The following is a 24815-nucleotide window of genomic DNA, read 5'->3' on the forward strand; positions in this document are numbered from 1 at the left end:
TCATGAAAATGACTATTTACTTCACAGTATTTGAACTCCATGGAGCTTTGATGGATGAGGTTACTCAGGTAGGAATTATCTTGAATTCCCTTTCGAGTGATTTCATACAGTTCACGTCGAACTATATCATGAATAAGATGACGTATGGACTTCCTCATCTACTGAATGAGTTACAGAGTTTCGAGTCTATCACTCGTCAAGGAAAGAACAAAGGATCAGCTCTGTATGCTGACAAAAGTTCTTTGCCGAAATCCAAGAAGAACATGAATTCTGGAGCTGGGTCATCAAAGGTACATCCTAGTACTTCGAAGGGGAAAGCTCCCGCTAACAAGAAAAGGAGAAACTTCAAGAGAAGTGGAAAAGGTAAAGAGAAGAAGCGTTAAATGGTGGGCAAATGCCATCACTGTAACACTGAAGGCCATTGGAAGAGGAACTGTCCTTTGTGTTGGAATTGATCTAGGGTTTAAGAAAAAGTTTAACGCTTCGGTAAGCGGCGGAATTTTAAAAATTTTCTTTTAACAAGTAAAACGATTTTACTAACCTAGACAAAGAGCAAGTACACGTAAATAAAAATTATTATGAACATTATAAATTTACTAACCTTTTTAGAAGCTTGAACATTGAGAAGTTTTTGGAAGGTTGCAACGTTCGTCTCCCCTCGCAGCACGTCTCTCTTCTTTCCTCGGCAACACGAGCAACCACGACAGTTTCTATCACAAGAATCACTCGAGAGAAAAGGAATTAGTGAGTGGGCACTTTTAAACACGACGACTCATGAACAAGTCTTAAAGTCGAAGAGCTAAAAACGCTAGGTCAAATGAGGACCTATGTGCCAAAACAAAAACTAAAAGAACTTAGAGAGAGAAGGAGGGAGGGGCGGCCAAGCTAGAGAGAGAAGCTCTCAAATCTCTAAAACTTGGAATGAATGAAATGAGAAGAATAAGGCCCCTATTTATAGGAGAGGCTTTACCTTCAATAAGGTAGTTTACTCGTCTATAGAATATCACATATTCATGAGCAAAATTTCCTTATTTCCCTTCCTCATTTGGGCGGTCAAGAGAGGTCTTCTAGAAGCAAAATTGTTTCCTCTTTTGCTTGTCTTCTCCTTGCCTTGGCCGATTCCCTCTTTCCTCATAGAGGAAATTTGTTTCCTCTTTTTCTTTTGGCAAGTGTCTTCATACATTAATGCACAAAATAAACTCTCTTTCATACTTGGGCTGCACGAAATTTTATCTCCCATTCTCTTGGGTTTGATGGCCAAACGGCTTCTAGAAAGCCTTTCTAGATTTTTCTTTACTTGTTCATGACAAGATAAGAAAAGCCCATCAAGAATTTTCAAGTAAAATTCTATGAAATCAAATTAATTCACAAGGCCCAATGAACACAGCATGGCCGAGAGATTTAAGTCATCATATGACCATGTAAAAATATTTATTGACATTCATTTCATGCCATGTCCAAAAATACAAAATTACCCTTTCGATAATTTTCGTAAAACTTGTCTCGTTCTTGTTTTTACTTAGTTTCTAGTTTAACTATTCCTACTCGATATGATTTGTGACAATGACCTCGTGGATCCAAATGAACAAAGCTTAAGCTAAATACTAGGACTCAAAAGTTCACAATCCTTTTCCAAGTTTAGCTTAATGTCAACTGACTCTACTAAAGAGTTGACACTGAAAATCTCTCTGTTAAAATGAATTTATTTTCTACTCAAGAATTCAACCTAATTATAATGAGTGGATCCACTTAATATTATCTATGTTTACCCTTCATGAATATCATCAGCTATTCGGGATTTACAAAATTACCATTTCACCCTTCTAGTTATTATTTCCTCAACTCCTTTGTCGCTTGTGAATACGTTAGAAACAATGCATTGACGAGGAGCTAACAAGTCACATTGTTTCATCCAAAAGAGTCAAGACTCAATTTGGACACTGGCCAATTCATTTATTCACATTCCCAGGAACAAAGCATGATGTGATATACATTGCATTTCAGTAATCTTGTACATGAATTCCATATCTATGAGAACTTCACAAAGTTACTCATGACATCTTCACAACTTAGTACTTCACCAATAGGTCCTGTTCAGAATCACGTAGTGAGTCTGAACTCTGACTTTCTCAAATAAGAATACGTAAGCTGTGAAATGGAATGTCTCATTTCAGGATTAAGTTAAGCACGATGCAATCCATACGTAGTGACTTCGACACATAAGAGGTTAAATGGTTTGTTCTTATCTTGTCTCTAGAAGTGCACTGTCAATTCAGTACCTTCGAAAGATACCTAGAAGAACAATAGAGTCTCCAACTCTCAATGCCCCATAACCAGACATGATAGATTCTCCTAACAATCGTACTGAGGTCAATAGTCCTTTGACCCTTAGATTGCGAATATAGCGTTTTAAACAAATTACGAAGAGTTTGTTCATGCAAATCTACATTTGTCTCTTCATAAGTTGTTAAGTTTGTTTATGGACTAAAGACTAATGTTTTATCATAAAGCTTCAAACAGACAAGGAAGAATGAATGAACGTTTCAACTTTTTATTAATGAATAAGGAATTACAAGCAAGAGTCTTGGTAAGACTTTATTACATCAAATGTACAAAATAAAGACTACAACCCTTTTTGTTGGCACCATTGACAACAAACTCCCACTTGACTCAAAAAAAGATGTGTGTAGTCCTTCATGCATAATCCCTCTCGATGTTGGCCGAGAAGACCTTGTTCGCTAGGGCCGAAGTGAATGGATCTGCCAGGTTGTCCACCGTTGAGATCTTCTTCAACTCCACGTCTCTGCGCTGCAAGATCTCTCGAATCAAATGGTATTTCCTCTCAATATGTTTAGAGCGCTTATGGCTTCGAGGTTCCTTTGAGTTAGAGACAGCCCCACTATTATCACAATAAAGGGTCATGGGCTCGTCGACGTTTGGAACAACTTCCAAATACTTAAAAAAAATTTCTAAGCCACACAGCCTCTTTGGATGATTCACAAGCAGCCACATATTCTGCTTAATACTGATCCACACAACAGCTCCACCATTAAGGATGAACACAGATCCCGGAGTGGATTTCCTAGAATCCTTATACGCTTCATAGTCAGTTCAGTACCTGAATATGTAAGCATCAAGTTCCTAGTTCTTCGAAGATACTTGAGAACATGCTTTTAACAATCTAGTGCTCGGGTCCAAGGTTGGATTGGAAACGGCTAACTACGCCAACCGCGAAACAGATATCAGGTCTAGTGCAAAGCATAGCATATCAATCTCTTGTGCAGTCTTGGGAAACTGGTCCTTAGAGAGTGAGACTCCATGCCTAAAGCGTGTTTGGCCCTTCTTGGAGTCTTGCATCGAGAAGTGATCCATCATCTTATCAATATAAGATGCTCGAGAGAGCGACAGAGTCCGGCTTCTCCTAGATCCTTCATATCGAATTGCTTTGCTAGTCAGACCTTAACCTCAGTTAATTTACCCACATCATTACCTATGAGTAATATATCATCGACATATAGTACCAGAAACACAACTTTACCTTCGTGCATTAACTTGTAAACACACGGCTCATCTATTGACTGCTCAAAGCAAAAGCTCTTTACAGTTTCATCGAATCTAATATTCCATGACCTAGATGCTTGCTTCAATCCATAAATGGACTTAAGCAACTCACAAACCTTGGTCTCTTGACCTTAATCCACGAAACCGTCTGGTTGAGCCATATAAATGCGCTCGTAAAGATTCCATTAAGGAGGGCAGTCTTGACATCCATTTGCCAGATCTCATAGTCGAGAGCTGCAGCTATGGATAGAAGTATGCGGATGGATTTAAGCATTGCGACTGGCGAGAAGGTTTCTTCATAGTCAATCCCTTCTTGTTGGGTATAACCCTTAGCCACAAGTTGTGCTTTGAACGTCTCGACGCCCCCATCCGGACCCCTTTTCTTCTTGTATATCCACTTACACCCTGTTGTCGTACGGAAATGAACAACTATTTAATAACTCGGGCGGTTCGATCCAAGGCCAGACCAAGTGATCGCACCCGGGCCAAGAGTGTGAACTCGAAAGTCTCGAGCTAGGTTTTCTCCGATCAACCCACCTCTCGGGAGTGGAAAAGGGTGAGGAGGAGGAGCGACCGTGCCTTGGGTGTCGGCTGCCTACGTACCCGTGCGTGGGATCAGGTAAGAACGTAGTTCAAGCGTGTAAGATGCAGTATGAGGCGTTTAACCTTGGTGGAGAAGCGTGCTCAACGAAGGAGACGAGGCGCGGAGGAGTCCTCGGCGGCGTCTCAGAACTTCGGAGATCGCGTACGCATCTAGACGCGTTAAGGGACTCTAGTCGATAACCCTAGGGAGTGCTTGAGCACCGGTGGGCGTTCGGTCAGAGGGAGCGACGTCTTGGAAGTTCCCGTGAGTGCTTCGGAACCTTTTAGAATGAGAGAGACTTGTGAGAATGCTTCAGGCCAAATATGGCATCAAGAGAAGAATAGAAGAGTGAGAAATCGAGCGTATCGAAGGGAGATGAAGGGATGGCTTCCCCCTCAGTGAGAGGGGGTTTATATAGGTGTTTGGGGACCCTAAGGGGATCCTTCGTCGCCCATGTGGGACTGATGGCGCGCACCTCTCCAAGTGGAGGCACACAAGAGGCAGCCGCGCACCACGCACGGCGCGCGGCGCACAACCCGCGGCCCGCGGTCTTCGTTGCTGTGCGCGCGGCGCGACTCTGCCCAGGCGCGGCGCCCGCTGGGCAGCACCTTCGTGGGTTTTTCGCGACCGTCGTCCTTCCGGGCCCGTTGAGCTATTGTGGGCTTTTCACCTAGGGTTTGTGACATGAATGTAGCTATTCGACGGGTAGAATCTGAGTCGAGGCTCGACTCGAGGAGCAAAGCTCGACCCGAGGAGACTGACTCAAGGCTCGACTCGAGGAGCTAGGCTCGACTCAAGGAGTCAAGAGTTTGGGTGAGGGCTTGAAGGTTTGCCACTCTTCAGGACCTCCGGCCTGAACATCGGCCCTTTGAGTGACATGTTTTCCTAGCGTCTCGGGTTTTCCGAAAACGACGGATAACATTAGCCCCCTAAGTTCGTTGCTCGAGAGGTTCCCGGCGATGAACTTTTTGTCTTTCCGATTGGGTGTTTGAGGAAAATATTTTCTGAAATCCTGTCACCCAAGGAAAATAATTATATTTTCAATTTTTTTTTTTTGCGTAGCCGCGCGGCGCGCGCCCTGGCTGGCGCGTCGCGCGGTCTTGGCGCGCGGCGCGCCCTGTGCACGGGGCTGGTTCGCTTCGCGCGGGGAAATTCGACTTTTTCCTCCGTTTTTCTCCTTGTGGGAGTAGGATTTGGACTCCTACCCCCGTAGGAGTCTATAAATAAGACCCCCCTCTCTCCTATTCCTCCACTTTATTTTTTCTCTCTTTCTCTATGCTTGTTTCTTTTCTACGCTTGCATTATGGATGTTCCTTCTCTTTTCTCAGCTGAGAGTCCCGAGATTGATTTATCTCTCTTGTTTCAGGATTCTGAACGTGTAGAGGATGATCTCTTCGGGGGATTAGGGGAAGTTCCTCTACACGTGGAAGAGAATCCAAGCGGAGTAGAGCAGTGGCTCGAAGAAGGCGAGCTGGGCATGACCGTGCTTGTTGCTCAGCCTCAAAAGGAATGCTCGCCAACTGGGCACGGAGCAGGTGGGGGGGTCAATCATCCCGCGTCCGGGGATCCCGCTCCTTTCCTCGTGATCAACTTGGTCGGCGAGGTGGCTCGCGACAAGACCTGCCCTGACGCGCCAAAGTCCGGCTTGGATTCTTACGGCATGCCGGGAGATATTGCGGGCGTGGATGCAATGACTACGCTAGAGTCGGTCCTCGACGAGATTGACTGCGTGAGTGACTTTCGCAATCTCATCACGGTCTTCCCTGCGCCCGGGCAGCCTGGTTTCTTCATGGCCCGCGATCGCCGGAACACTAAGCTGATCACGGACTCGGAGAAGTGTAATCGAAGACCGTGGGTGTGGGTCTGGGCGGAGGCCTTTGGCGACGCGCCGAATCGGTTTGGTCCCTTTGCCGAGTTTTCTGCTGACGCGGGGACCGATGATCTCAACTTTGTGAAGGAGATCCGGGGAATGTCGGAGGCTCGGAAGGCTGTTGAACGATTTCGTTCGCCTGAGCTGATGGCTTCCACCAGGTGGTTCCCGCCCTTTCCTCCTAGCCATGGCGGCAGTCAGCGGACCGAGAGTGCTCCCAGAGCCGTGTCATCTCCCTCGAGCGGCGGTCTTCCAGGTATTTCGACTTTCGCTCTTTCTGTTTTTTTGCTTTTAGTTTAGATTTTTGACTTTGTCGCTTTTGTAGCCTCCTCGGCTAGGGCGAGGGCTCGAGCGCGCTTCGCGAAGGCTTCCCGGGACCCGAAGTCGTTGACGGTGGTCGGTTCTCAGAGATGGTCGGGAGAGACCCGATACCGGTCACCCGTCGGAGAGCGGCCCTCGCGCTTCTTTGAATCAACCCCTCCTCCTCGGCTCTACCAGACACGTCTTCGGACTCGAAGCGCGTAAATTCGATGGTCGTCGTGGAGGCCGTGGAGGTTGGGGGGGAATGTTCCCTGGGTCTCGTTCAATCTTCGATGAAGATGTGGAAGAGCGTGGTGGCCAGCAGCGACGTGGAATTCTTTCGTCACGGCGTTTCTGACGCTCAGAGAGTGAGTTTCTCATGCCTTGTTTGTTTTAGGGCTTTGTCTTTTACTGAATTGTCTTTTTGCCTTCTCAGGTGCTTGCTCGAGCGACCCGGGGCGAAAAGATCCTTCATGACCTCATCAGACGGATGAGCCTTGCCAGAGAGGAGCTCGCTCAAGCGAAGTCTCAGCTGGCCCGTGCCGAGCGAGGTTCTCACTCAAAGGCAGAGTTTGCGATTCTCCGCGAGCAGCTCCAAGAGGCTCGCGTGGAGTTGGGATATACCCGTGACAAATGCGACCGTGCACAGTCGGCGGTGGCAAAGATGGCTGAGGAGCTAACGACAGAATGTTAGGCTCTCGAAGTGGCAACTCGATCGACGGAGGTCTTCCGGAGCAAAGTGCGGGACCTTCGACGTCAGTTGGAATCGCGCACAGAAGAAATAGGTATTCTTCAGGGCCAACTTACATCGAGCGAAGCTGTCCGTGTTCGAGCGGAGCGTGAGCGCGACTCCTTGGCGGAAGAGGTGGCTCGGGTCACCGCGGAGAAAGCTGCGGTGGAACAGCTCGCGTCCGACCTTTAGGACGACTTCGACGTCGGAGTCGAGGAGGCAAGGCATGCGGCGGCGGTGGAGTGTCGGGATGCCACGGCTACCGAGAATGTTTCTTGGGGGGTCACCTTCTACTTCTTTGACTCGTTGTTCCCACCACTCGAAGGGGCTGATCCTGTTGGCGACGATCGCGTCGAGTGATATATTTTCTTTATTATTTTTTACGCGCAAGTGTTTAGCGCATGCTTTCTTTTAGGTTTTTCCTTTCAGCGCACTTGCTTTAGCGTTTGCTTTCTAGGATTTTGTGGGGCAGTTGCCCTTTCCTTTTGTGAGCTATTGTTTATTTTTATAAACGTTTTTGCTCATTCACTTTTTATGGCATGTTTATATAGGCAAGTGTTTGTGTCAATGGTCTTGCCAGTTCTTTTACCTCAGCAGGATACCTTTTCAGACGCGCCAGTCGCTTGGATGGTCTGCGTTCTGTAAGTTTTTCGAATGCGAGTTAGCCACGCTACGTGGGCACCATACGTGTGCCGGGTAGGTGTCTTAATTGCGCCATGAAGACGTCTTACGTGCGCCATGTAGGCGTCTTCGGTGCGCCATGTAGGCGTCTTAAGTGCGCCATGTAGGCGTCTTAGGTGCGCCATGTATGCGTCTCACGTACGCCATGTAGGCGTCTTAAGTGCGCCATGTAGGCGTCTTAGGTGCGCCATGTAGGCGTCTTAAGTTGCGCCATGTAGGCGTCTTAGGTGCGTCTCGAGAGACGACTTGGTTGCACCATGTAGGTGTCTCATGTGCGCCATATAGGCGTCTTAAGTGCGCCATGTAGGCGTCTTAGGTGCGCCATGTAGGCGTCTTACGTGCGCCATGTAGGCGTCTTAGGTGCGCTATATAGGCGTCTTAGGTGCGCCATGTAGACGTCTTAAGTGCGTCTCGAGGGACGACTTGGTTGCGCCATGTAGGCGTCTTACGTGCGCCATGTAGGCGTCTTAGGTGCGCCATGTAGGCATCTTAAGTTGCGCCATGTAGGCGTCTTAGGTGCGTCTCGAGAGACGACTTGGTTGCGCCATGTAGGCGTCTTACGCGCGCCATGTAGGCGTCTTAGGTGCGCCATGTAGGCGTCTTAAGTTGCGCCATGTAGACGTCTTAGATGCGTCTCGAGAGACGACTTGGTTGCGCCATGTAGGCGTTTTACGTGCGCCATGTAGGCGTCTTACGTGCGGCATGTAGGCGTCTTAAGTGCGTCTCGAGGGACGACTTGGTTGCGCCATGTAGGCGTCTTAAGTTGTGCCATGTAGGCGTCTTAGGTGCGTCTCGAGAGACGACTTGGTTGCGCCATGTAGGCGTCTTATGTGCGCCATGTAGGCGTCTTAAGTGCGCCATGTAGGCGTCTTAAGTTGCGCCATGTAGGCCTTTTAGGTGCGTCTCGAGAGACGACTTGGTTGCGCCATGTAGGCGTCTTACGTGCGCCATGTAGGCGTCTTAGGTGCGCCATGTAGGCGTCTTAAGTTGCGCCATGTAGGCGTCTTAGGTGCGTCTCGAGAGACGACTTGGTTGTGCCATGTAGGCGTCTTACGTGCGCCCTGTAGGTGTCTTAAGTTGCGCCATGTAGGCGTCTTACGTGCGCCATGTAGGCGTCTTAAGTTGCGCCATGTAGGCATCTTATAAATATTTTGGTGGAGCGTGTTCTTTTGAGGGTTTCCTTACCATTGCTAGCCCCCCCAAGTTTTTGGGTTATAAGTTTAATTTTTTATAACCGGAAAACTTGAACAAAACGAAATTTGAAACGGAAAACTCGAGTTTTCTTACGTTTGCGAAAAATTTGAGAGAAATTTGAAATCCTAAAATATTGACTCGTAGACCTTATTGAAAATTGGAAATGAAAGCGATAAAAACGTGGGGAACGCTAGATACTGGTAGTACTGCCTCAAGTGTTCCGCATTCCACGGGTGGCGAATCGGAGTTCCGTCTGTGTGCTTGATCTAGTATGTCCCGTCGTGAATGACTTTTCGAACTCTATAGGGACCTTCCCAGTTCCGGCCTAGGACGCCGGCGCCTTGGACTTGTGTATTCTTGAAAACTCGTCTGAGCACAAGGCTTCCGACGGCAAAGGTTCGTCTTTTGATCTTGGAGTTGTAGTATCTTTCGACCTTGCGCTTCTGTGCGGCGAGGCGTCTGAATGCTTCCGATCTCTTTTCCTCGATCAAATCCAACTCCAGGCGCATAGCCTCGTCGTTGTTTGCTTCGTCGAATGTGTCGATTCGGAACGTGGGTATCTCGGTTTCGATTGGAACCACGGCCTCGATCCCATACGTGAGGGAGAATGGCGTTTCACCGGTGGCGTTTCGCGCAGTCATCCTGTAAGCCCATAGGACGAATGGAAATTCCTCGGCCCAGGCGCCCTTTCTATCTTCGAGCTTCTTTTTAAGATTGCCCTTGATAGTCTTGTTGACTGCTTCGACCTGGCTGTTGGCCTGAGGGTGACGCGGCGAGGAGAAGGTCTTCCTGATCTTTCGCTGATCGCAGATATCTCTTACACGCGCGTTGTCGAATTGGGCGCCATTGTCGGTCACGATCAAGGCGGGGATACCGTGCCTGCATATGATGCTTTTCTAGATGAAGTTTGTCGTGTTTGCTTCAGTTATTCTGGCAAGCGGCTCGGCCTCTACCCACTTACTGAAGTAGTCAATGGCGATAATGGCATATTCGTATTGCCTTGGCGCTCTAGGGAGCTTGCCAATGATGTCCATGTTGGAATCGATCTAGGGTTTAAGAAAAAGTTTAACGCTTCGTTAAGCGGCGGAATTTTAAAAATTTTCTTTTTAAGTAAAACTAGTTTTTACTAACCTAGACAAGAGCATGTACATGCAAATAAAAACTAATATGAGCTATTAAAGTTACTAACCTTTCTTGAAGCTTGAACCTTGTAGAAGCTTTTGGAAAGTTGCAACGCTCGTCTCCCCTCGCAGCACGTCTCTCTTTCTTTCCTCGGCACCTCGAGCAACCACGAAAGTTTCTATCACTAAATCAATCGAAAAGAAGGAATCAGTGAGTGGGCACTTTTAAACACTACGACTTAAGAACAAGTCTCGAAGTCGTAGAGCTAAACACTAGGTCGAGTGAGGACCTAGGTGCCAAGACAAGAAAAATCGAAAATATAAACTAGAGAGAGAGAGAGGAAGGGGCGGCCAAGTCTAGAGAGAGAAGCTCTGAATCTCTAAAACTTTGGATGAATGAATTGTGAGAAAAAGGGGCTCCTATTTATAGGAGAGGTCTCACCTTCTATAAGGTAGTTTCCTCTTCTATAGAATATCACATATTCATGAGCCAATTACCTCTTTTCCCACTTGAGATGCTCGGCCAAGGATGCCTTCTAGAAGGCTTGGATTTGTTTCCATTTTTGTTCCTTGCCTTGCCTTGTTCTCTCTTGGCCGATTACCCTAAAGCATCCTCATGCAAATTTTTTTCCTCTTTTTCTTTTGGCAAGTATCTTGATACATTTATGCACAAAATATTCTCTCTTGGTTGGGTATGTTGGGCGCCTATGTCCTTCTAGAATGGGCTTCTAGAAGCTTTTCCATTTGTTCATGACAACATGAAAAAGGCCCAATAAGAATTTTCAATAAAATTCTTATGAAATGAAATTAATTCACAAGGCCCAATGATCAAGTCATGGCCGAGTGAAACATGTCATAAAAAGACCTTGTCAAAAATTTATTGACATTCATTTCATCGTTTGTCTCAAAAGACAAAAATACCCTTTTCACTATTTTCGTTCTTGTTTTGACTTAGCTTCCAGTTTAACTATTCCTATCGATGTGATTCGTGACAGTGACCTCATGGACCCAAATGAACAAAGCTTTAGCTAAACACTTGGACTCAAAAGTTCACAAACCTTTTCCAAGTTTAGCTTAATGCCAACTGACTCCACTAAAGAGCTGACACTGAAAATCTCTCGGTTCAAATGAATTTATTTTCTACTCAAGAATTCGACCTAATTATGATGAGCGGATCGACTGAATATTATCTATGTTTACCCTTCATGAATGTCATCAGCTAGTCGGGGTTTACTAAATTACCATTTTACCCTTCTAGCTGTTATTCCCTCAACTCCTTTGTCGCTTGTGAATAAGTTAGAAACAATGTATTGACGAGGAGCTAACAAGTCACATTGTTTCATCCAAAAGACTCAGGACTCAATTTGGACACTGGCCAGTTCATTTATTCACACTCCAAGGAACAAAGCATGAGGTGACATACATTGCATTTCAGTAATCTTGTACATGAATTCCATATCTATGAGAACTTCACAAAGTTACTCATGACAGACTCACAACTTAGTATTTCACCAATAGGCCTTGTTCGGAATCACATAGTGAGTCCGAACTTTGACTTTCTCAAATGAGAATACTAAGGTGTGAAATGGCATGTCTCATTTCAGGATTAAGGTAAGCATGACGCAATTCATACATAGTGACTTCGAGACATAAGAGGTTAAATGGTTTGTTCTTATATTGTCTCTAGAAGTGCACTGGTCAATTCAGTACCTTCGGAAGATACCTAGAAGAACTATAGAGTCCCCAACTCTCAATGCCTCATAACCAGACATCATAGATTCTTCTAACAATCATACTGAGGTCAATAGTCCTTTGACCCTTAGATTGCGAATATATCGTTTTAAGCAAACTACGAAGACTTTGTTCATGAAAATCTACATTTGTCTCTTCGTAAGTTGTTAAGTTTGTTTATGGACTAAAAGACTAAGGTTTTATCATAAAGCTTCAGACAAGGAAGATTGAATGAACGTTTCAACTTTATTAATGAATAGATAGGCAATTACAAGCTAGAGTCTTCATGAGACTTTATTACATCAAATGTACAAAATAAAGACTACAACTCTTCTTGTGGGCACCATTGACAACAGTCCACGCCCCATTTAGCAAAGGGACGTTAGACAACGATGCTGCTTAATGTGGTCGGAGGCTGTCGCAGAATTTCCACGAAGCCCTGGCATTTGTCGCAACGCCTTGCCCATTCGCAAGCATCTCGCTTCATGGTAGGCCAGAAATAGCCTTGCTTAAGCGCTTTGAGCACGAGGGAAGTTCCAGCGGCATGGTTCCCACAGATGCCCTCATGAATTTCGCAGAGGACCTTGGTCGACTCAACGCTATTGAGGCATCGGAGCAGCGGTGTTGAGTAACCGCGCTTATAGAGTACGCCTTCTCGGAGCGTGTATTTGGATGCTAAGGCCCTCAGCTTATCGGCTTCTTTGCGGTCTTCACGGAGTTCCCCTCTTCGCAGAAACTCGACAATTGAGTCCATCCAAGTGGGTTGGGATGCCACCTCTATGTTCCTGATTTCATCTCGGGAGACGGATGGCCGTGGGAGAAATTCAATGGATACGGTCCCCGATCAGTCTTCATCGATGCCAGACCCAAGGCGAGTAAGTGTGTCAGCCTCTGAATTTTGTTCTCTCGGGATTTGGTGAATCTCGAACCAAGAGAAGGCATTGAGTTTGGAGTTTGTGTTAGCCAGGTATGCAACCATATTAGGTTCTTTGGCGGTGTAATCTCCTTTTACCTGGTTCACGATCAACTGCGAGTCGCAGTGTATCCGCAGGTTATGGGAGCCGAGCTTCTGAGCTAGCTCTATTCCCACAATGAGCGCCTCATATTCGGCTTTATTATTGGATGCTAGGAAGCCGTAGTGGAAGGCGTATCGCAGCCTTTCCCCGTCGGGGTTAATCAAGACTATTCCGGCGCCAGCCCCCCGAGCATTAGATGCTCCGTCTACGTATAACTCCCAGATGGGACCCGTTGGGTCTACCTTTCTTTTCCGAGTTAACGCATCATCGTTTAGGTCATTTTCTGCTCTTCCCATATCGGGAGTATAGGAGAATTCTGCCACGAAGTCGGCTAAGGCCTGCCCCTTTATAGCCGTTTTTGGGTGGAACTCAATCCCGTACTCGCTCAATTCTTGGGACCAGATCGCCATGCGAGTCGATGTTCCCTTTTGAAGAGCTTTACCGATCGGATGCTCGGTTCGCACCGCGATTGGGTGAGCTTGGAAGTACGGCCGTAGCTTCTTAGCTGCCGTTACGAGAGCCAGAGAAAGTTTCTCTATCTCGGTGTAGCGCGTTTCCGCGTCAAGTAAGGCTTTGCTCACGTAGTAGACCGGCCATTGGACCTTGTCTTCTTCGCGGACAAGAACATCACTTACAGCTCTTTAAGAGACGGCGAGATATACGTATAGCATCTCGCCCTCTCTTGGTTTAGAGAGAAATGGTGGGGACCCGAAGTAAGCCTTCATTTCCTGGAAGGCGCTTTCGCACTCGTCCGTCGACTCAAAGCTGTCAGCCTTCTTTATAGCTTTGAAGAACGGTTGACACTTGTCGGTGGCTTTAGACACGAAGAGTGTCAGAGTGGCAATCCGACCGGTCAGGCTTTGCACCTCTTTGACTCGTCTTGGAGACTTCATTTCAAGGAGTGCCTTGATCTTTTCGGGATTTGTCTCTATCCCTCGTCGGCTGACGATGTATCCGAGGAATTTCCCGGATTCAACCCCGAACACGCATTTGTTGGGATTGAGTTTCATTTTGTATCGCCAGAGGATCATGAACATCTCCCTTAGGTTGTGTACGTGATTGGTTGCCAGTAGGCTTTTAACGAGCATGTCATCTACGTACACTTCCATCGTCTTGCCGATTCGATCTGCGAAGATCCGATTTACCAGCGCTGGTATGTTGCTCCCGCGTTCTTAAGGCCGAAAGGCATGACCTTATAACAATAGAGACCTCGATCGATGACAAAGGTTGTCTTAATTTGATCGGGCTCCTGCACTCGAATTTGGTTATAGCCCGAATAGGCGTCCATGAAGCTGAGAAGCTCATGGCCAGCCGTGGCGTCCACCAGCTGTTCGATACGCGAGAGTGGAATGCAGTCCTTATGGCAGGCTTTGTTAAGATCTTTGTAGTCTATACAAATTCGCCACTGCCCATTAGGCTTTTTCACCATTACCACGTTGGTGACCCACTTGGGGTACTTAGCCTCTCGGATGAAGTTTGCGGCGAGGAGTTTCTCGACCTCTTCATTTATGGCCAGGTATCGTTCTGGGTTGAACGTTCGTCTAGCCTGCACCTTTTAGGCGACCTTTGGGTTATCGTTCAATCGGTGCACTATTACCTCGGGATCGATTCCAGGCATGTCCACATGAGTCCATGCAAAAACATCCTTGAACTCCATGAGGAAGGCAGTAAGCTGAGTTTTGATGGCGAGTGGAAGTCGGATGCCGACCTTTACAACCTGATCAAGCTTAGATTCGTCCAGGACGATTGGCACAAGATCATCAGAGGTTTCCACCTTGAGTCTTTCGACTTCATCCCAGGGGTCAAGTTCTCCGAACTTCCTTGCGTCCCTTGGGTCGCATGGGTAATCTTCTTCCAGTTGGAAGATTGTGTTGACCATTTGTCTCTTCGTAAGTTGTTAAGTTTGTTTATGGACTAAAAGACTAAGGTTTTATCATAAAGCTTCAGACAAGGAAGATTGAATGAACGTTTCAACTTTATTAATGAATAGATAGGCAATTACAAGCTAGAGTCTTCATGAGACTTTATTACATCAAATGTACAAAATAAAGACTACAACTCTTCTTGTGGGCACCATTGACAACAGTCCACGCCCCATTTAGCAAAGGGACGTGGGACAACGATGCTGCTTAATGTGGTCGGAGGCTGTCGCAGAATTTCCACGAAGCCCTGGCATTTGTCGCAACGCCTTGCCCATTCGCAAGCATCTCGCTTCATGGTAGGCCAGAAATAGCCTTGCTTAAGCGCTTTGAGCACGAGGGAAGTTCCAGCGGCATGGTTCCCACAGATGCCCTCATGAATTTCGCAGAGGACCTTGGTCGACTCAACGCTATTGAGGCATCGGAGCAGCGGTGTTGAGTAACCGCGCTTATAGAGTACGCCTTCTCGGAGCGTGTATTTGGATGCTAAGGCCCTCAGCTTATCGGCTTCTTTGCGGTCTTCACGGAGTTCCCCTCTTCGCAGAAACTCGACAATTGAGTCCATCCAAGTGGGTTGGGATGCCACCTCTATGTTCCTGATTTCATCTCGGGAGACGGATGGCCGTGGGAGAAATTCAATGGATACGGTCCCCGATCAGTCTTCATCGATGCCAGACCCAAGGCGAGTAAGTGTGTCAGCCTCTGAATTTTGTTCTCTCGGGATTTGGTGAATCTCGAACCAAGAGAAGGCATTGAGTTTGGAGTTTGTCTTAGCCAGGTATGCAACCATATTAGGTTCTTTGGCGGTGTAATCTCCTTTTACCTGGTTCACGATCAACTGCGAGTCGCAGTGTATCCGCAGGTTATGGGAGCCGAGCTTCTGAGCTAGCTCTATTCCCACAATGAGCGCCTCATATTCGGCTTTATTATTGGATGCTAGGAAGCCGTAGTGGAAGGCGTATCGCAGCCTTTCCCCGTCGGGGTTAATCAAGACTATTCCGGCGCCAGCCCCCCGAGCATTAGATGCTCCGTCTACGTATAACTCCCAGATGGGACCCGTTGGGTCTACCTTTCTTTTCCGAGTTAACGCATCATCGTTTAGGTCATTTTCTGCTCTTCCCATATCGGGAGTATAGGAGAATTCTGCCACGAAGTCGGCTAAGGCCTGCCCCTTTATAGCCGTTTTTGGGTGGAACTCAATCCCGTACTCGCTCAATTCTTGGGACCAGATCGCCATGCGAGTCGATGTTCCCTTTTGAAGAGCTTTACCGATCGGATGCTCGGTTCGCACCGCGATTGGGTGAGCTTGGAAGTACGGCCGTAGCTTCTTAGCTGCCGTTACGAGAGCCAGAGAAAGTTTCTCTATCTCGGTGTAGCGCGTTTCCGCGTCAAGTAAGGCTTTGCTCACGTAGTAGACCGGCCATTGGACCTTGTCTTCTTCGCGGACAAGAACAGCACTTACAGCTCTTTAAGAGACGGCGAGATATACGTATAGCATCTCGCCCTCTCTTGGTTTAGAGAGAAATGGTGGGGACCCGAAGTAAGCCTTCATTTCCTGGAAGGCGCTTTCGCACTCGTCCGTCGACTCAAAGCTGTCAGCCTTCTTTATAGCTTTGAAGAACGGTTGACACTTGTCGGTGGCTTTAGACACGAAGAGTGTCAGAGTGGCAATCCGACCGGTCAGGCTTTGCACCTCTTTGACTCGTCTTGGAGACTTCATTTCAAGGAGTGCCTTGATCTTTTCGGGATTTGTCTCTATCCCTCGTCGGCTGACGATGTATCCGAGGAATTTCCCGGATTCAACCCCGAACACGCATTTGTTGGGATTGAGTTTCATTTTGTATCGCCAGAGGATCATGAACATCTCCCTTAGGTTGTGTACGTGATTGGTTGCCAGTAGGCTTTTAACGAGCATGTCATCTACGTACACTTCCATCGTCTTGCCGATTCGATCTGCGAAGATCCGATTTACCAGCGCTGGTATGTTGCTCCCGCGTTCTTAAGGCCGAAAGGCATGACCTTATAACAATAGAGACCTCGATCGATGACAAAGGTTGTCTTAATTTGATCGGGCTCCTGCACTCGAATTTGGTTATAGCCCGAATAGGCGTCCATGAAGCTGAGAAGCTCATGGCCAGCCGTGGCGTCCACCAGCTGTTCGATACGCGAGAGTGGAATGCAGTCCTTATGGCAGGCTTTGTTAAGATCTTTGTAGTCTATACAAATTCGCCACTGCCCATTAGGCTTTTTCACCATTACCACGTTGGTGACCCACTTGGGGTACTTAGCCTCTCGGATGAAGTTTGCGGCGAGGAGTTTCTCGACCTCTTCATTTATGGCCAGGTATCGTTCTGGGTTGAACGTTCGTCTAGCCTGCACCTTTTAGGCGACCTTTGGGTTATCGTTCAATCGGTGCACTATTACCTCGGGATCGATTCCAGGCATGTCCACATGAGTCCATGCAAAAACATCCTTGAACTCCATGAGGAAGGCAGTAAGCTGAGTTTTGATGGCGAGTGGAAGTCGGATGCCGACCTTTACAACCTGATCAAGCTTAGATTCGTCCAGGACGATTGGCACAAGATCATCAGAGGTTTCCACCTTGAGTCTTTCGACTTCATCCCAGGGGTCAAGTTCTCCGAACTTCCTTGCGTCCCTTGGGTCGCATGGGTAATCTTCTTCCAGTTGGAAGATTGTGTTGACCATTTTTCCCGCGGATTTACCATCAACTCCTTGCACGTAGCATATTCTGGCTTGGGATTGGTCTCCGGCCATAATGCCAATTCCCTCTTCGGTGGGGAATTTCACCAGTAGGTGGTACGTGGAAGTGATTGCCCTTAGCCGGTTCAACGTGGGTCGCCCGATGATTAAGTTGTAGGGCGACTCCTGATCGACCACTAGGAATGGGACCATGTGAACGGCCTCAATTCCTCCAGGGGTCCCAAAGGTGACCGGCAGGTCGATGATGCCCTCGGTCATAACCTTTTCCCCAGTGAACCCAAACAAGGGTGTTAAGGTCAGAGTCGGGCGAAGCCCCCCGAGCTTCATGCACTCTAGGGTGGACTTGAAAATTATGTCGGCAGCGCTGCCGTTGTCGATGAGAACCCTTTTCACCAAGTTATTGGCGACTTGGGCTTTGAGCACAATTGCGTCATTGTGTGGATGCACAACTCGCTTGGCCTCTTCATTGGTGAAATACATCGTCTCGTGAGGCACGGACGAAGGTTCTTCATACGTGAAGTTGACATGCATAGCAGCGTCTTCCTGAGTTACGGCCCTAAGGAATTTCTTCCGTTGTCGGGCTGAATCTCCATCTTGTGGTCCTTCCAATATGGTGGTTACCACGTGGAGCTGTGGATTGGCGTTCGTAGCAGTCGCGGTTCGGTCGGCAGAAGCGGCTGTTCCTCCTCCCTGACCAGACTGTTGTCTGTTCGTGGTGGGGCCCGCAGCGCTAATCATGCGTAACACAAACTCTTTTAGCTCACCCCGTTGGATCAAAGCCTCGATTTGCCTTTTAAGGTTGTAGCATTCCGAGGTCAAATGACCGTATTCCCGATGGAACTCACAATATCTAGATAGATCGTGAGTTGCGGGATCCCTTTTCATTGGAGCCGGGGGCGTGAACTTGTCACGTGCCAGAGCCAGGATCCGTTCCGACGCCGTGTTCAACGGTGTGAACGACGAGTACCCTTTGAAGTTTTCCGCAAGTCGCGGCTTCTAGGGTACATGGGATTGGTTATTAGAAACCCGATTTCCCTTGTTTCATCTTTTACGAGGTTCGCCTTGCTCATGGCTAGGTTCTACTCGACGACGAGAGCTCTGATTGTTACTCTTGCGACCGTCGAGGTAATCTTCGACTCCCATGAAGGTCTTAGCCCGAGTCATTAACTCGGCCATGGTCGAAGGGACACGGCCGACGACTGACTTAAGGAAGTCACTTTTGTGCAGGCCTTCTATGATAGCGGCAATTGCGTCACCGTCGTCAAAGCGGTCGACCTTGTTCGACTCTTCAGTGAATCGGGCGAGGTATCGTCTAAGAGACTCGCCACTCTCTTGCCGACCACAGGTACATCTTGGTCTTCTTTTGGAGCATAGATGTAGCGAACCGTGCTAGGAACATGTCCTTCAAGTCTTTGAATGAGTGGATGCTTTCTGGCCTTAAGTTCTTGAACCACTCAAAACCGGGTCCGGCGAGGGTCAAACTAAAAGCTTGGCACATGGCGCCAGGAGAAACACCCTGCATCATCATCCAGGTTTCATAGTGCTGGATGTGGTAAGCAGGATCTGCCTTCCCATCATAGGGAGTGAGGTTTGGGAGTTTGAAATTCCCCGTACAAACCTCAGCCAATATATGAGCCGTTAAAGGCGAGGAGTTCTCCTCAACGACCCCATAGGTGCTTCCACCTACTCCGTATTCTCGGAGATCTCGTACCTCATTCCGAAGATTGTGGATCATAGTGACCACATCGAGACCGGTTGTCGGAGTAACCCCCTGTTCAGGAGGAGTCACCTGTCGCCTTTCGTTAGACCCCTGACCTGTGCGGCGGTTCCCGTTAGTTGGGGCTGCCAGCGGGACGTTGGGTCTAGAGCTTAGTCGCTCTCTAAGATCATTGCCACGCCCAATGCGTTGAGCAGTGAGGTGGTCCCTAAGATCAGGGCTGGTCGTACGGAGGCGCAGGCTTCGTCTGCGACGGCGCGCTCTCCGCGTGCCCTGACTTTCCGCAACATTCTCCCTTTGACCTAGTCGATCGAGGACCGAACGTCGGGAATTCCCCTCTTGAGAAGCTGCCGGTGCGTCACCTGTCCGGGGTAGGGGATTCGATGGACCGGCTTCAAACATGGCGGGGGGTTCCCCGTCCTTCGTGAGAGAAGTCTCGATATCCTACGACTCACCAGTACCCTCGTAATCAGGGTCGCGGTCGCGGCTTTCCTCGTTGAGGTTCTCAGGATCCCCGTTGGGGATTACCGTGTCACGCGCAGGTTGCTTCGCAGCCAGTCGGCTGTGGTACCTTGCGTTCCTCGCCTTTAGCCGGGGGATACTCTCCTCCAACACCATGATGCGGTTGTCCCTGCTATCAGGAGATGGAGATGGTGAGCGGGTCGAGCTCTCTTCATGGAGCGACTCTTCGTCACCATGTGCTCGGGAGCGCAAGAAGTACTTTTTGGTCCCAGTGACGTTATCGGGGTTGTTTACGCCCTCAGAACGTACGGGTGGTTGACTACTCATCTTTTCTTAAGTTCGAGAAAATTGAGTTTGTAAAAGAAAAGAAGAAGATGAACAGAAGGGATTTCAGGCTGAATAGGTCTGGAAGTCCCCTCCTTCTAGCGCCAAAATGTTGTCGCACGAAAATGAACAACTATTTAATACCTCGGGATGTTCGATCCAAGACCAGACCAAGTGATCGCACCCGGGCCAAGAGTGTGAACTCGAAAGTCTCGAGCTAGGTTTTCTCCGATCAACCCGCGTCTCGGGAGAGGAAAGGGGTGAGGAGGAGGAGTGACCGTGCCTTGGGTGTCGGCTGCCTACATACCCGTGCGTGGGATCAGGTCAGAACATAGTTCAAGCGTGTAAGGCGCAATATGAGGCGTGGAACCTTGGTGGAGAAGCGTGCTCAACGAAGGAGAAGAGGCGCGGAGGAGTCCTCGGCGACGTCTCAAAACTTCGGAGATCGCGTACGCGTCTAGCGTGTTAGACGCGTTAAGGGACTCTAGTCGAGAACCCTAGGGGCGTGCTTGAGCACTGGGGGGCGTTCGGTCAGAGGGAGCGTCGTCCGGGAAGTTCCCGTAAGTGCTTCGGAACCTCTAAGAACGAGAGAGACTTGTGAGACTCCTTCAGGCCAAATATGGCATCAAGAGAAGCAGAGAAGAGTAAGAAATCGAGCGTATCGATAGGAGATGAAGGGATGGCTTCCCCCTCAGTGAGAGGGTGTTTATATAGGTGTTTGGGGACTCTAAGGGGGTCCTTCGTCGCCCATGTGGGACTGGGGGCGCGCACCTCTCCAAGTGGAGGCGCACAAGAGGCAGCGGCGCACCACGCACGGCGCGCGACCCGCGGCGCACGGTCTGCGCCGCTGTGCGCGTGGCGCGACTCAGCCCGGGCGCGGCGCGCGGTGTGTCAGGCGCGGCCCGCGCTGGGCAGCGCCTTCGTGTGTTTTTCGCGACCGTCGTCCTTTACGGGCCTGTTGAGCTATTGTGGGCTTTTCATCTTGGGTTTGTGACATGAATGTAACTATTCGACGGGTAGAATCTGAGTCGAGGCTCGACTCGAGGAGCGAAGCTCGACCCGAGGAGACTGACTCAAGGCTCGACTCGAGGAGTGAGGCTCGACTCGAGGAGCCGACTCAAGTCTCGACTCGATGGGCTAGGATCGACTCAAGGAGTCTAGAGTTTGGGTGAGGGCTTGAAGGCTTGACACTCTTCAGGACCTCTGGCCTGACCATCGGCCCTTTGAGCGACGTGTCTTCCTGGCGTCTCGGGTTTTCCAAAAACGACAGACAACACACCTTACGTGTTTAATCGATTTAGGAAGGTCTACAAGTTTCCAGACTTTCTTGACATACATCGAGTGCATTTCAACTTTCATGGTGTCAAGCCAAAGGTTTGAGTCAGAACAAGCCAGGAAACTATTGGAATTGATCTAGGGTTTAAGAAAAAGTTTAACGCTTCGGTAATCGGCGGAATTTTAAAAATTTTCTTTTGACAAGTAAAACGATTTTACTAACCTAGACAAAGAGCAAACACGTGTAAATAAAAACTATTATGTGTTGTCAATGGTGCCCACAAGAAGAGTTGTAGTCTTTATTTTGTACATTTGATGTAATAAAGTCTCATGAAGACTCTTGCTTGTAATTGCCTATCTATTCATTAATAAAGTTGAAACGTTGATTCATTCTTTCTTTGTTTGAGGCTTTATGATAAAACCTTAGTCTTTTAGTCCATAAACAAACTTAACAACTTACGAAGAGACAAATGTAGATTTGCATGAACAAACTCTTCGTAGTTTGCTTAAAACGATATATTCGCAATCTTACGGTCAAAGGACTATTGACATCAGTATGATTGTTAGAAGAATCTATGATGTCTGGTTATGAGGCATTGAGAGTTGGGGACTCTATAGTTCTTCTAGGTATCTTCCGAAGGTACTGAATTGACCAATGCACTTCTAGAGACAATATAAGAACAAACCATTTAACCTCTTATGTCTCGAAGTCACTATGTATGAATTGCATCATGCTTACCTTAATCATTTGAGAAAGTCAAAGTTCGGACTCACTATGTGATTCCGAACAACGCCTATTGGTGAAGTACTAAGTTGTGAGTCTGTCATGAGTAACTTTGTGAAGTTCTCATAGATATGGAATTCATGTACAAGATTGCTGAAATGCAATGTATGTCACGTCATGCTTTGTTCCTTGGAGTGTGAATAAATGAACTGGCCAGTGTCCAAATTGAGTCCTGACTCTTTTGGATGAAACAATGTGACTTGTTAGCTCCTCGTCAATACATTGTTTATAACTTATTCACAAGCGACAAAGGAGTTGAGGAAATAACAGCTAGAAGGGTAAAATGGTAATTTAGTAAATCCCGACTAGCTGATGACATTCATGAAGGGTAAACATAGATAATATTTAGTGGATCCGCTCATCATAATTAGGTCGAATTCTTGAGTAGAAAACAAATTCATTTGAACCGAGAGATTTTCAGTGTTAGCTCTTTAGTGGAGTCAGTTGGCATTAAGCTAAACTTGGAAAAGGTTTGTGAACTTTTGAGTCCAAGTGTTTAGCTCAAGCTTTGTTCATTTGGGTCCATGAGGTCACTGTCACGAATCACATCGATAGGAATAGTTAAACTGGAAGCTAAGTCAAAACAATAACGAAAATAGTCAAAAGGGTATTTTTGTCTTTTGAGACATATGATGAAATGAATGTCAATAAATTTTTTGACAAGTTCATTTGATGACTTAATGTCACTCGGCCATAACTTGATTATTGGGCCTTGTGAATTAATTTCATTTCATAAGAATTTTATTAAAAATTCTTAATGGGCTTTTCCCATGTTGTCATGAACAAATGAAGAAGCTTCTAGAAGCTCCTTCTAGATGAGAATAGGCGCCCATAATACCCAAGGAAAGAGAGTTTATTTTGTGCATAAATGTATCAAGATACTTGCCAAAATAAAAAGAGGAAACAAATTTCCTCTAGAAGGAAAGCATAACTTCGGCCAAGAGAGAGACAAAGCAAGGCTTGGAACAAAATAGGAAACAAATTCAAGGCTTATTGAAGCCTATGTTGGCCGAGCATCTCAAGTGGGAAAAGAGGTAATTGGCTCATGAATATGTGATATTCTATAGAAGAGGAAACTACCTTATAGAAGGTGAGACCTCTCCTATAAATAGGAGCCTCATTTCCTCACATTTCATTCATCCAAGTTTAAGAGATTTGAGAGACTCTCTCTCCAGAACTTGTGGCCGAAATCCTCTCTCTCTCTCTCTAGTTTATTTTCGATTTTTTGCTTTGGCACCTAGGTCCTCACTTGACCTAGAGTTTAGCTCTGCGACTTCGAGACTCGTTCTTAAGTCGTAGTGTTTAAAAGTGCCCACTCACTGATTCCTTTTATTTCGAGTGATTTAGTGATAGAAACTATCGTGGTTGCTCGAGGTGCCGAGGAAAGAAAGAGAGACGTCCTGGGAGGGGAGACGAGCGTTGCAAACTTTCCAAAAGCTTCTTCAAAGTTCAAGCTTCAAGAAAGGTTAGTAAACTTCTAGCTCATATTAGTTTTTTAATTACATGTACTTGCTCTTTGTCTAGGTTAGTAAAAACTGTTTTTACTTGTAAAGAAATTTTTTTAAAATTCCGCCGCTTCCCGAAGCGTTTAATCTTTTTCTTAAACCCTAGATCAATTCCAACAAATGGTATCAGAGCTATGGTCAAAGATTAGCATGAACATGTTTTTAAAATTATGAGCTTGAAAATCGTTTTCGAACGTTTACTAATTTTGTGACAAGTTAGAATTGTAATCTTAGATTTTTTTTTTAATTTAATGCTCTTGTCTTTAAATTAAAAAGCATGTTGATTTTCTATGAGTTTGGGATGTTTTTAAAACACATTAGAATCAGTTCTAAAAGTTTTTAAGTTTTTATATTGAAAAACGTGTTTTAAAGGTTTGAGAAATTTCGAGTAAAATTTTGTGACTAGTTTTGTTATCTTGCTAGTTTCTTATTTTTACTTGAATCGTTTTATGCTTGTTGTTATTTCTTTTATTCTATGTTATTACCCTGCTAATAAAACACAAATAAAAGCTTTAAACAACATCTTAAAACGTTCCGTTACACTTGATTCTTTTTCGCACCTAAAAAGGACCAAGCTTTAATTTATTTCTTTTTCTTCGAGCTGGAGTAAACCCGCATTAAAAGTGGCATAACTCTCTGCTCAGAAATCTAAATTTAATGATTCTTGAATCAAATTAGAGCTCTGTCTGTCCTCTGTCCAATGCCACCGGTTTCGTCTCTAAAGGACATCGGAGCCGCCAGATATGGCGATTTTACTCCGAGGTGCGCGGCTGTCTAAAACTCCAGTTTTTTAGAAATCCGGATTTTCAAACCCCACTACCATAAGTTATAGAACTCTAATGAGAAAATTTTCTTGAGCAAAAATGTTTTTTATATGATTATAAACATGATGTGTAAGATTAAAATGTTTTGATTTTTGAAAGTTTAATTAAAATTGAGTTTTTACAAAACTAGTTTGAATTTTGAAAAAACCGTTTTCACTTTCAAACTTGAAAATATTTTGTCATCCAAATCAAATAAGTTTTCAAAATGTTTTCAAAACTATATCTATATCACATATGTTCAAAATCTATATGCTCTTGAAAATTTGAGTGGGAGGTCTCTTTGTAGACAAGCCGAAAAATAAAAAGATGTGTAATCTCAAACTTTCAAGTGTTCAAGTGAGTTGAAGTTCACACTTCCCTCATGCACTTTCCCGAAATAGAAAATAGGAAAAGATCGAGTATGTACCTTGTGCCTTTATGCACTAAAACTGCTCTGAACATGTCGATCTAGGATTCTCTTCTAGTTGTCCGCTCTGTCGCTCTCTAACTAGGAAATT

The sequence above is a fragment of the Urtica dioica genome, chromosome 2, assembly GCF_054948205.1.
Source record: "Urtica dioica subsp. dioica isolate 48M chromosome 2, U.dioica_male_clone48M_v1_H2, whole genome shotgun sequence".
NCBI lineage: Eukaryota > Viridiplantae > Streptophyta > Magnoliopsida > Rosales > Urticaceae > Urtica > Urtica dioica.